Source organism: Pelobates fuscus, chromosome 8 (assembly GCF_036172605.1).
Source record: "Pelobates fuscus isolate aPelFus1 chromosome 8, aPelFus1.pri, whole genome shotgun sequence".
Taxonomy (NCBI): Eukaryota; Metazoa; Chordata; class Amphibia; order Anura; family Pelobatidae; genus Pelobates; species Pelobates fuscus.
In genome coordinates, this window is record NC_086324.1 from 87,019,993 (window position 1) to 87,033,203 (window position 13,211).

Below are 13,211 nucleotides of genomic sequence, written 5' to 3' on the forward strand. Positions count from 1 at the left end.
CTAATCCATACTGAGACATACATGGATCCATATTGATACATACATTGATCCATATTGACACTCACACAAAGTAATCCATACTGACTCATACATTGATCCATACATTACATTGATCCATACTGATACATACATTGATCCATTCTGACACATACACACAGTAATCCATTATGACACATACAGTGATCCATACTGACACATACATATAGTAATCCATACTGACACATAGTTACATAGTTACATAGTTACATAGCTGAAAAGAGACTTGCGTCCATCAAGTTCAGCCTTTCTCACATTTGTTTTTTTGCTGTTGATCCAAAAGAAGGCAAAAAAACCCAGTTTGAAGCACAATTTTGCAACAAGCTAGGAAAAAAATTCCTTCTTGACCCCAGAATGGCAGTCAGATTTATCCTTGGATCAAGCAGTTATTACCCTACATTGAAAGAATATTCTGTTTTTGCAAGTATGCATCTAGTAGCTGTTTGAACATCTGTATGGACTCTTATAAAACAACTTCTTCAGGCAGAGAATTCCACATCCTTATTGTTCTTACAGTAAAAAAAAAACTTTCCTTTTCCTTAGACGAAATCTTCTTTCTTCCAGTCTAAACACATGACCTTGTGTCCTATGTAAAGTCCGGTTTGTGAATAGATTTTCACACAATGGTTTGTATTGGCCCCGAATATATTTGTATAATGTTATCATATCCCCTCTCAGGCAACGTTTTTCTAAACTAAATAGGTTTAAATTTGTTAAACTTTCTTCATAGCTGATATGTTCCATTATTTTTATTAATTTTGTAGCCTGCCTCTGCAGTTTTTCTAGTGCCATAATATCCTTCTTTAGAACAGGTGCCCAAACTTGCACAGCATATTCAATATGTGGTATTACCAGTGATTTATAAAGAGGCAAAATAATATTCTCGTCCCGAGAATGAATGCCCTTTTTCATGCATGACAATACCTTACTGGCCTTGGCCACTGCTGATTGACATTGCACATTGTTGCATAGTTTGTTGTCTATAACAATTCCCAAGTCCTTTTCGTGTGTTGTTATCCCTAATTCACTTCCATTAAGGGTATACGTTGCTTGTGTATTCTTTACGCCGAAGTGCATAACTTTGCATTTTTCAACATTAAATTTCATCTGCCATTTGAGTGCCCAGTCCTCCAGTCTATCTAAATCCCTCTGCAGCAAAGTAATTTCTTGCTCAAATTGAATAATTTTTTAAAGTTTTGTGTCATCTGCAAACACTGAAACATGACTTTCAATACTGTCTTCAAGATCATTTATCATGTTAAATAGAAGGTGTGGCAAAACCAACCTCGCCACGTGTCCTTGGAGGGGGCTGCTTGCCCGCCTCTTGCCTTTGGACTATGGCCCTGGGAGATTGGGCCCTTTTACAAAACATATTCGGCCCTAACAGAGTGCATGTCACTCATTCTGGCCCTTTAAACACAGTGGGGCCATTCGGTACTTGCCCTGTGTGAGCAGTGATACCCCCAGATAGCTATGCCATGGAGCCTATTCATATAATGAAAGACTATGGGAAAGACTTTGGCTCCATGGCAATTAAACTGTATTTGTGTGGTCTGCATGCCATTCACCTAATAATGTGCACGCAGACCTGAGCTATCTGGGGATATGTTACATGTCTGTATTTAATGTATAAAAAGTGACTTTATATATTTGAAAACATAATCCTGTATTTAGGTCCCCACATGTGTAATAGAGTTTTGTCCTTGACCTGGGAGATAATTGGATTACTTCTCCAATTATCTCCAGGGCAGAAGGGAGGAAGCCGGGATGCATTGTGGGAGATGTTTTAGTTCTGTTTGAGTCAGATTTTGCCATGCTGCAAGCCAGGGCCCAAAATATACTTTTACTAACTTTTGAACCCCTGGTCTGATTCATGCAATTTTTGAGTATGTTGTTCCCCCGAATGGATTGATTGTGAATATGTATTTTTATGCGAATGTGATGTATATTTTGGGAGTTATGAATGTTGTGTAAAAACTGTATTTTCCCTACCTATGATAATTGTATTTTCCTGTGTGTACAGATAATTAGTTTACAGGTAGAGGGGAGGGCTATGTGTGGGATGTAACTATTGTGTGATTGGTTAATGTACGTTACTGTGTGTGTCCCTCCCCTTCATGGGAGCACCTAATAAAAAGGGCTGCAAGCTAGCAGCCAGAGAGTTCTATTTTTACCCTCAACTTGAGTCCTGTCTCTTATTGGGGGAATCTGCTACAAGGGATTGCTATGCTAGGCATATTCCCTTGCTATAATCCCTGAGCTCTTGTAAGAGCTTGTTCCTGCTTCGTTCTGAAGGGAGATAGCTGCAGCCTGCGGTGCTTATGGTGTCTGGTGGAGTGCTTGGAGTCCTCTGGAAGCGCTAGGAGCATCCATCAACGGAGGGTACTCGGTCGGTGTACACGGAGCTCCGTTACATTGGTGGCAAGCGGTGGGATGGCGTCCTACTGCGAGGAGAAGCAGCTCAGAGACACCGGTAACGTGTGGAGTTGTGCAGCGTCCCTATCTTCAGCAACATAATGGAACCAGCAGTGGCTACAGCAAGCATGGCGTATAGCTACTCCGTACTAGAGTTTGGCACGATGGTAGGGTTGCACCTGAAGTTTTACGGACCCAATCCAGAGGAGAAATACGTGCGGTTCGTGTGGGACATGGTGACCCGGAACCTACAACACAGGGCATTGAGGGAAGGCCAGTGGGCACGTTGGGAGAAACTCCAGCCACAGGTAGAGTGGGACGAGGAAGAAACCGAGGTGGCCGGTGGAGATGGGACTGAGGTCTCTCTACCGGCCCTACAGGGATGCTGGGCACCCGGCCCAGATCCCCAGCGGCAGTATGTTTTACAGGGAGGGGAGACAGTCGGTCTCACTCCCCAGCGGCAGTGTGTACCCCAGGGAGCTGAAGGTGTCGTCCTTCCTCCCCAGCGGCAGTGTGTACCCCAGGGAGCTGAAGGTGCAATCCTTCCTCCCCAGTGGCAGTGTGTATCCCAGGGAGCTGAAGGTGCCGTCCTTCCTCCCCAGCGGCAGTGTGTACCCCAGGGAGCTGAAGGTGTAGTCCTTCCTCCCCAGCGGCAGTGTGTACCCCAGGGAGCTGAAGGTGTCGTCCTTCCTCCCCAGCGGCAGTGTGTACCCCAGGGAGCTGAAGGTGCAATCCTTCCTCCCCAGTGGCAGTGTGTATCCCAGGGAGCTGAAGGTGCCGTCCTTCCTCCCCAGCGGCAGTGTGTAACCCAGGGAGCTGAAGGTGCCGTCCTTCCTCCCCAGCGGCAGTGTGTAACCCAGGGAGCTGAAGGTGCAATCCTTCCTCCCCAGCGGCAGTGTGTACCCCAGGGAGCTGAAGGTGCAATCCTTCCTCCCCAGCAGCAGTGTGTACCCCAGGGAGCTGAAGGTGCCGTCCTTCCTCCCCAGCGGCAGTGTGTACCCCAGGGAGCTGAAGGTGCAATCCTTCCTCCCCAGTGGCAGTGTGTATCCCAGGGAGCTGAAGGTGCCGTCCTTCCTCCCCAGCGGCAGTGTGTACCCCAGGGAGCTGAAGGTGCCGTCCTTCCTCCCCAGCGGCACAGTGTGTACCCCAGGGAGCTGAAGGTGCCGTCCTTCCTCCCCAGCGGCAGTGTGTACCCCAGGGAGCTGAAGGTGCAATCCTTCCTCCCCAGCGGCAGTGTGTATCCCAGGGAGCTGAAGGTGCTGTCCTTCCTCCCCAGCGGCAGTGTGTACCCCAGGGAGCTGATGGTGTCGTCCGTCCTCCCCAGCGGCAGTGTGTAACCCAGGGAGCCGAAGGTGTCGTCCTTCCTCCCCAGCGGCAGTGTGTACTCCAGGGAGCTGAAGGTGCAATCCTTCCTCCCCAGCGGCAGTGTTTACCCCAGGGAGCTGAGGGTGCAATCCTTCCTCCCCGGCAGCAGTATGTACCCCAGGGAGCTGAGGGTGCAATCCTTCCTCCCCAGCGACAGTGTGTACCCCAGGGAACTGAAGGTGTCGTCCTTCCTCCCCAGCGGCAGTGTGTCCTGCAGGGAGCAGAGACCGTCAGTCTCACACCCCAGCAGCAGGACAAAATAATGAAAGGGGAGACAGCTGGTCCCCCTCTCCACCAGCAGAGAGAGTGTCAGGGAGAGGAGCCTGTTAACCCCTCTCCCCAGCGGCAGTTGACAGTCCAGAAAGAGGAGCTTGTTACACCCTCTCTCCAGCGGCAGCCTAAACCACCAAGGGGAGATGTTGAGCCCTGCAACTGTGCAGATGGGACCGTAGTCTCTGCACTTACAGCCCAAGGGGTAGGGACGGTCGGTCCTGTCCCCCAGTGTAGCCAGAGGGGAGACAGTCGGTCTCTCCCTCCCACAACCAGGCTCCAACCAGGCTACTTCCGCGGTAGTACTGGCACCAGGGCAGAGTACCGCTGGTCTCTGCCCACTCAGCAACCCACCAAGGCAGACTACCAGTCCCCCACACAGCCGTGGTGAGACACCTGGACCTGGACAAAGTTCTCCTCTACCCAGGTGTAGTAACCAGTTATTGTGGGTGGGCTGTACTGCTGTTTCTGTTTTGTGGGTGGGCTGCTGGACTAACCAGGGCACTGACCGGCAGGAGGTCAGATACCCTGTTAGTCTGGGGGGTAAAGAGGAGAAGTGTGGCAAAACCAACCTCGCCACGTGTCCTTGGAGGGGGCTGCTTGCCCGCCTCTTGCCTTTGGACTATGGCCCTGGGAGATTGGGCCCTTTTACAAAACATATTCGGCCCTAACAGAGTGCATGTCACTCTTTCTGGCCCTTTAAACAAAGTGGGGCCATTCGGTACTTGCCCTGTGTGAGCAGTGATACCCCCAGATAGCTATGCCATGGAGCCTATTCATATAATGAAAGACTATGGGAAAGACTTTGGCTCCATGGCAATTAAACTGTATTTGTGTGGTCTGCATGCCATTCACCTAATAATGTGCACGCAGACCTGAGCTATCTGGGGATATGTTACATGTCTGTGTTTAATGTATAAAAAGTGACTTTATATATTTTAAAACATAATCCTGTATTTAGGTCCCCACATGTGTAATGGAGTTTTGTCCTTGACCTGGGAGATAATTGGATTACTTCTCCAATTATCTCCAGGGCAGAAGGGAGGAAGCCGGGATGCATTGTGGGGGATGTTTTAGTTCTGTTTGAGTCAGATTTTGCCATGCTGCAAGCCAGGGCCCAAAAGATACTTTTACTAACTTTTGAACCCCTGGTCTGAGTTTAACCCCTTAAGGACCAAAGTTCTGGAATAAAAGGGAATCATGACATGTCACACATGTCATGTGTCCTTAAGGGGTTAAAAACCTAATTCCCTTTGCTGAGCTACTAGTCCCTCTGTCCCAATTTATGTCCGGGTAATTAAAATATCCAATAATTAAAGTGTTACCCAGATTTGCAGCTTTCTCAATTTGCTCAAACAGCTGTTGTTCCTCGTCAATATTAACATTAGGTGGTTTATAACATATCCCAACCAATAGTTGGTTTCCCTTCTTTTCCCCCAAGCAGATATTTACCCATAAAGCCTCCCCATTTTCCTCATCGCATTCCATTTGCTTAAGATTTGGCTTTAAATCATGGTTTACATACAAACATACCCCACCACCATTCTTGTTTTTCCTATCCTTCCTAAATAATGTGTATCCATTTAAATTAACTGCCCAGTCATGTGTCTCATCCCACCATGTTTCAGTTATGCCTATTATATCATATTGTTTAGTGTATGCTAATGCCTCTATTTCCCCCATTTTGTTATTTAGGCTCTTTGCATTAGTAAGCATACATTTAATATCATGCGTCACTTGTATATTTTGTGAATTATCAACATTACATAGCTTCTCTGTTCTGAGCTTGCCCCTCCCCCCGACTCCACCCCCCTTATACTGTGCTAAAGCCCATCTCCTTTCTGTCCTATTTCCATTTTGTAGATTGCTATGACCCTCCCCCCCTACAACTAGTTTAAAATCTCCTCCAACCTTCTAGCCATGCTATCCCCCAGCACTGCAGACCCTCTCCTGTTTAGGTGCAATCCATCACTACTATAAAGGTTGTACCCAATCGCAAAGTCGGCCCAGTGCTCTAAAAACCCAAAACCCTCCTTCCTGCACCAAGACTTCAACCACACATTAACCACTCTAATCTCCCGCTGCCTTTCCACTTTACATTGATCCACACTGACACATACACACAGTAATCCATACTGACACATACATTGATCCATACTGACACACACAGTAATCCATACTGACACATACATTGATCCATACTGACACATACACACAGTAATCCATACTGACACATACATTGATCCATAATGACACATACACATAGTAATCCATACTGGCACATACATTGATCCATACTGACACATACACACAGTAATCCATACTGACACATACATTGATCCATACTGACACATACAGTAATCCATACTGACACATACATTGATCCATACTGACACAAACATAATACCTTCAAAAACACCTCCCACACACAATTACACACCCAAATATACACACCCTAAGAATCTTGGAAATGAACATAAAATAACTGAGTGCCACAACTCACTGAGCCCACCTTGCTCCTTGTTCTGTGCTCAGCTCCTGGCTGAGAAGCAGCCTGCCTGCAGCTCTGTCTGGCCCCTGCTCACTCCTCTCCGTGCCTGACAGCACTTTACACACAGGAAGCAAAACATCAGATGACCCGCGTGGGCTGCCCTGCTCTGCCTGATTGCCAGGTCACATGCTTCCTGTGTGTGAAGACTGTCAGGCAGGCACCAGGACTACCTCCCTCCCCTGCTCCTTATGCTTCACTCGCGAGCTGTCACACTTTGGAGTGCCTGCTGCTCGCGAGTGCATAAAGTACAGTACCGATCTAGAGCTGAGATGGGACCTTCACTCCTCAGCTCATCAAGCCCCCGACATGACTGTGTGTACTGGGTGGGGGAGGAGAAGATTCTGCACTGTGCGGCCCCAAGTGCCCCGGCCCACCGGGAAATTTCCTGGTATCCCGGTGGGCCAGTCCAGCCCTGGGTACTGTTATACTCGGGAGACTTTTCTGAATACAAATATTAGTGTTTCAAAACAGTAAAACAGTATCACAACAATTATATTGTCAGTGTAAGTGCCATTTGTGTTTGAAAAATTCAAAAAATGTCTCTTTCACTGACGATATGTACAGGTGCCGGTAAGGGAAAAAAATAAATTTTAATCGGGTTGTATTAGAGCGTTGGCATGGCAATCAAAGCATGTCTCAGCGGCCAAACAGAAACATAAAGGATTAAGGAGTCTGTTTAACACAGTAGAGTTACAGCGTGGGGAAAGTTTTAAAGTGATTAATAAAAGCTTAATGCTGAAAAGTGTGAGAATAAGTGAATGAGAAGAAGCTTGTATAAATCAAGCTTAAGTTAATATGCAAATATGTGATCCCCTATTTAACCATTCAAAGGGAGCAATGTGTTTATAAAAACTCAGAGGAAGTACTGTACACACAATAAACATTAAGGTGTATAGTGAGCAAACATAGTTACTGAAATAATGAAAAAGTGAAAAAAATGTGTGTTTTTGTTGTAGTTTCCAAAATCAGGGATGCTCTGTATAATAAATGAGCTATATGTGAATCAATAAGATGCCCTTGGCTATACTCCTAAAATATATTCCACTAGGGAGTAATACCCACTTACATACAAATATTGCAAGATAAAGTTAAAATAGATTAAAAGTCAGTCAACAGTGCCAACAAAAAAAATATAATAATAATATAAAAAATATAAGAAAAATATAAAATAAATAAATAAATAATAAATTTAAAAAAAAAAGATAAAAAAATAAAAAATACAGATCATAGGCTTTTGACGAAAGATCTCAGGGAGGGAAGGATCCAGTTCCAGTGTGTGCCAGTTATTGCGGATTGTAGAGGTTAACTCGGTATTAGCAGTGTTAAACAGCATTGGAAACATACATCTGTTATTAACCGGCTTCTGTGGTACAGAGGAAGGAGTTGAAAAGCTTGATTTTGCTCTATTCAAGGCCTTATCCAGGATCATCTGAGGGTATCCTCACAAAATAAATTTCTCATACATCAAATATAATTGTTGATCACGTAGATGATCAAGTGAATTGTTCCGTAATAAAAATTGTGAGTAGGGTAACGACTGTTTAAGATGTTTGGGATGGAAACTCTCAAAATGTAATATGGTATTGCGATCTGTGGGTTTAGTGAAAAGTGTGTACTCCAGTTTCTGATCAATGATCATTATTTCTACGACAAGAAATTGGACACTATGTTCATCAATAGTTGAAGTCAACCTGACCTGTGTTGGTAACTCATTGAGATCATGTACAAATTATACCGCTTCTTCTTTTGAACCGCCCCACAGAACTAGAATGTCGTCAATAAATCTAAAGTAACGGACAATCTGATGAGCATAGTGGTGGAGAATATATTTGGTCTCATATTCATACATAAAGGCATTCACATACATGGGGGCCATGGCAGCCCCAATCGAAGTGCCAGCTGTCTGTAAATACCAATTATTTTCAAAACGAAAAGAGTTGTTCTGCAATGTAATGCCCAAGAGTTCCAACACATATTCAATTGGAGGACCGTGGTATTGTGATGAATTAGAGAGAAGATTGTGCATGGCCTGTGCCCCAATTCATGGGGGATAATTATATAAAGACTTCCCACATCCATAGTCATCAGGATACCATTGCAAGTGCCCATCAGGTTAAGGCGTTGTAAGAGATCAGGGGTATCTTTAATGCATGTTACCAAGGAAGTGACGGGATCTTTAAAGAGGTAGTCAAGGTACCTTGCTATTGGTTCAAGAATCCCCTGGGTAGCAGACACAATGGGACGCCCAGGTGGATGTTCAAGATTTTTTTATGCTTCCAGTTTATAGGATCGACTTCTTTTGTGCCTAGTTTTCCTTGTGCTTAAGACAAAAATGTGTTTGTTCTTTTGTTTTTTTTGTTTTGTTGTTTATTGCATTTTGCTTTTTATTATTTCATTTTATTTTATTTTTAATTTTTAATTTTTTAATTTTTTTTTATTAATTTGTAATTTTGTTTTATTTATTTATTTTTGAAAAAACATGTTTTAATATTTTTCTTATATTTTTTATATTATTATTATTATTTTATTTTTTATTTGTTTTGGTACTGTTGACTGACTTTTAATCTATTTTAACTTTATCTTGTAATATTTGTATGTAAGTGGGTATTACTCCCTAGTGGAATATATTTTAGGAGTATAGCCAAGGGGATCTTATTGACTCACATATCTTATTTATTATACAGAGTATCCCTGATTTTGGAAACTACAACAAAAACACACACATTTATTTCACATTTTCATTAGTTCAGTAACTATGTTTGCTCACTATACACCTTAATGTTTATTGTGTGTACAGTACTTCCGCTGAGTTTTTATAAACACATTGCTCCCTTTGAATGGTTAAATAGGGGATCACATATTTGCATATTAACTTAAACTTGATTTATACAAGCTTCTTCTCATGCACTTATTCTCACACTTTTCAGCATTAAGCTTTTATTAATCACTTTAAAACTTTCCCCATGCTGTAACTCCTTAATCCTTTATGTTTCTGTCCGGCCGCTGAGACGTGCTTTGATTGCCATGCCAAGGCTCTTATACAACCTGATTAGAATATATTTTTTTCCCTTACCGGCATCTGTACATGTGGGTGTAACCAATGAGACGTAGGCGTCTATGGTTGCCCCAGTAACATGTTTGGCTGGACGTTCTTGGGGGTCAGGTGACTACAAACACGGAAGTATTGCTGTTGGAGGTGGCGATCGTGGCGGGTCTGGCGGCGAATGGAAATTCAGATCACCTGAGAGTACGTACCCATTTGAATTAATTGTATGTATTGTATATATAATTTTTTTTAATTATTTGTATTGATATATAGGTATATATTGTGACCGAAAGCAAGGAATTGTGCTGGAGGGAATCTATATACCTCCCCAGATTTTGCAAGGTTCCTACTTTGTGTAATTAGCCCCAGGGAAATGTGTAATGTTATAATGAATGTTGCACTTTAAATATGTGTATATTTGGGCCCTGGGGTGGAGTACTTGGAGAGTAGGGTGGGCCAGTGCTCCACTCCACATTTTGGAAGTTGCTTGTAACCTACAGGTGAGAAGTCCAGTTCCAGAGTTTGAATCCTAATTTAACTCACCTGAAAAGGATTGTCAATTACCAGTGCTATTAAGTACTCCCCTGCCAAGGAAGGAGGGAGATTGTGTTTGGTGTCTGTGAGTGGAAACAGAGAGCTGAAAACCCTGAAACAGTAAGGTTGTTTATGCTTATGTTTATGTTGGGAAATGGACAAGCCATCCAACCCAGTTAGCTGATTATTTTGTTTAGTTAGTGCTCAGAAGAGCAAGGCTTTTGTTTTATATATTTTTTGTTACCTTTATACCTTACTGTGCATTTATTTTGGAACCTCAATAAAAGAGCAAGTTAATTTACCTCATCCAGCGTGTGAAGTGTCTCTAAAGCCTGAAAAGAATGTGTGTAACACCCCAATCCCAGGACAAGGTACCAAGGGAAAGGAGTACTTTTGTCACATATGGTGGAGGATGCGGGCAGCACACGGCAAAGTCTGTAAGTAGGGAGAAAGAGACTGCTGAGAAAATGGAGGATGTCATGAAAGCTTTGCTCCAGTCCACTGCTGTACAGCAAGAGACAAACAGGAGGACTGCAGAGACTAATGCAATACAGCAAGAGAGCATTTCAATACTGCAGCAGCTTGTACTGGCTCAAAAGGAAAATACAGATGCTTTATTCAAGCAAGTTGAAGCAACACAGGCAGCAGCTCATCAATTGCTCAGAGAGGAGCAGCAGCATGCCACATGTGCCATACAGCAGGAGATCCAGAGTCTATCACAAAGGCTGGCCAGGGATGCCACAGAATCACCACAATGTCCAAAGGTGGTCAGAGTGAGTCACTACTTGCAAAAGATGGTATCCACAGATGATGTAGAGGCCTACCTGATGGCTTTTGAGCGAACCGCTGAGTGAGAAGGTTGGCCTGAAGTGGAATGGGCAAGTCTGCTAGCACCATTTCTTACTGGTGAATCCCAGAAAGCATACTATGATCTGGAACCAGCGGAAGCCAGTGACTACAAGAAGCTGAAAGCAGAAATACTGGCACGCCTGGGGGTGACAACAGCCGTCCGTGCCCAGAGATTTCATTTGTGGACTTACAGCCTGGACAAAGCGATTCGTTCACAGATGTTTGACTTGATACACCTTGCCAGAAAATGGTTGCAGCCAGAGATCAACTCACCCAGCCGCATTGTGGAGCAACTGGTGATGGAAAGATTCCTAAGAGGCTTACCTATTGGACTTCGTCGGTGGGTCAGTCAGAAAATCCCCAAACAGCAGACCAATTGGTTGAATTGGTTGAATGGTATATAGCAGCGGGAGAACTGCTTCAACCTCCTGGCCAAGAGAGACCCAAGAATCCGAAAACCTACAGCCCCAGCAAATCTGGTAAGACTGTTCCAGGGAAAAGGGGGTCTTTTGATGAGAGAACAGGGTTTTATTACCCAAGAGACATTGTTAAAAGAGAAAAAGACTTTGGGAGGGGGGAAGAGCGTACAAATTAATCAAAAAGTACTAATTATGGTATAAAATGCTTTAAATGCAGAAACTTTGGACATATTGCAAAAGACTGTCCTGAAAATGTTGAACCAATGGAGTGTCATTTTGGTAATAATTGGGAAGGAATTGCACTTTATTCACAGGTTGTATGTTCTGTGGAAAAAAATGGTTATTTGAATAGTCACCCTGGGTGTACCGTGAATGTGGAGGGAAAAAATATACAGGCATTGCTAGATTCAGGGAGTATGGTTACCCTTCTAGACCAATCCTTATTACAGGATACTCATATTGTTAACTCTGGAAAAGTTGATATTGCTTGTGTGCACGGGGATATACATAACTACCCTACTGCAGATATACTTGTTAAAACCCAGTGTGGTACTGTAAACTGCAGAGTGGGGCTGGTACCAAAACTGGCACATGAGATGATTATTGGAAGGGATTTTCCCCATTTTCTAGACCTATGGGCATGTTTTGAAAACCCATCAGGTGAACAGAATGATGAATTTCCTTTTGCAAATACTCTGGCAGATGAGAGAGATCATGATGATGAGCCAACAATATGCAGCACTCCCCTATAAAAACATTAGTTGGTGAAAACCCAGAACAAACTAATGCGGGACCTTCTAGAAGCTCTGAACCAGATATAGAGTTAGCTGATTTAGAGGTTAGGCCTGGTAACTTCAGAAGTGCACAGTGGTCTGACCCAACATTATTGGTAGCCAGGAATAATATTTCTATAAGGAATGGATCCCCTGTCAATCCAGGGAATTCTCTTACTTACCCTTATTTTGAAGTGGATAATGATCTGTTGTACAGAGTTGAGAAAAAAGAGTCCGTTATTACAAAGCAGCTGTTAGTACCACAAGCCTATTGGCGCACTGTGTTAAACCTTGCACATAGCCATGTTTTGGGGGGTCACCTAGGGGTTGACAAAACAAGAGAGCGTGTTTTGACGAGATTTTATTGGCCTGGAGTAACCGCAGCTATCAAGAACTACTGTTCGTCATGCCCTGAATGTCAGGTCACTGCGCCCTTTACGGCTTACCGTAGCCCTTTAGTACCCTTGCCTGTTATTGAAGTGCCTTTTGAACGTATTGCTATGGATTTTGTGGGTCCTCTGGTAAAATCCAGTAGGGGGCATCAGTATATATTAGTAGTACTAGACTATGCTACCCGTTACCCTGAGGCAATACCTATGCGCACAACCTCAGCAAAGTCCATTGCTAAAGAGTTAATGATGATGTTTAGCCGGGTTGGGATTCCCAAGGAGATCCTATCAGATCAGGGTACTCCATTCATGTCCAAGGTTACAAAGGAACTCTGCAAGCTCCTTCACATTAGACACCTCAAAACCTCTGTTTATCACCCACAAACCGATGGTTTGGTTGAGCGATTTAATAAAACGTTAAAAGCTATGCTGCGCAAAGTAACTGATAAAGATGGGAAAAACTGGGACTTTCTATTGCCCTATTTAATGTTTGCCATTAGAGAAGTACCCCAAGCTTCTACGGGTTTCTCACCTTTTGAATTATTATATGGCAGACACCCCAGG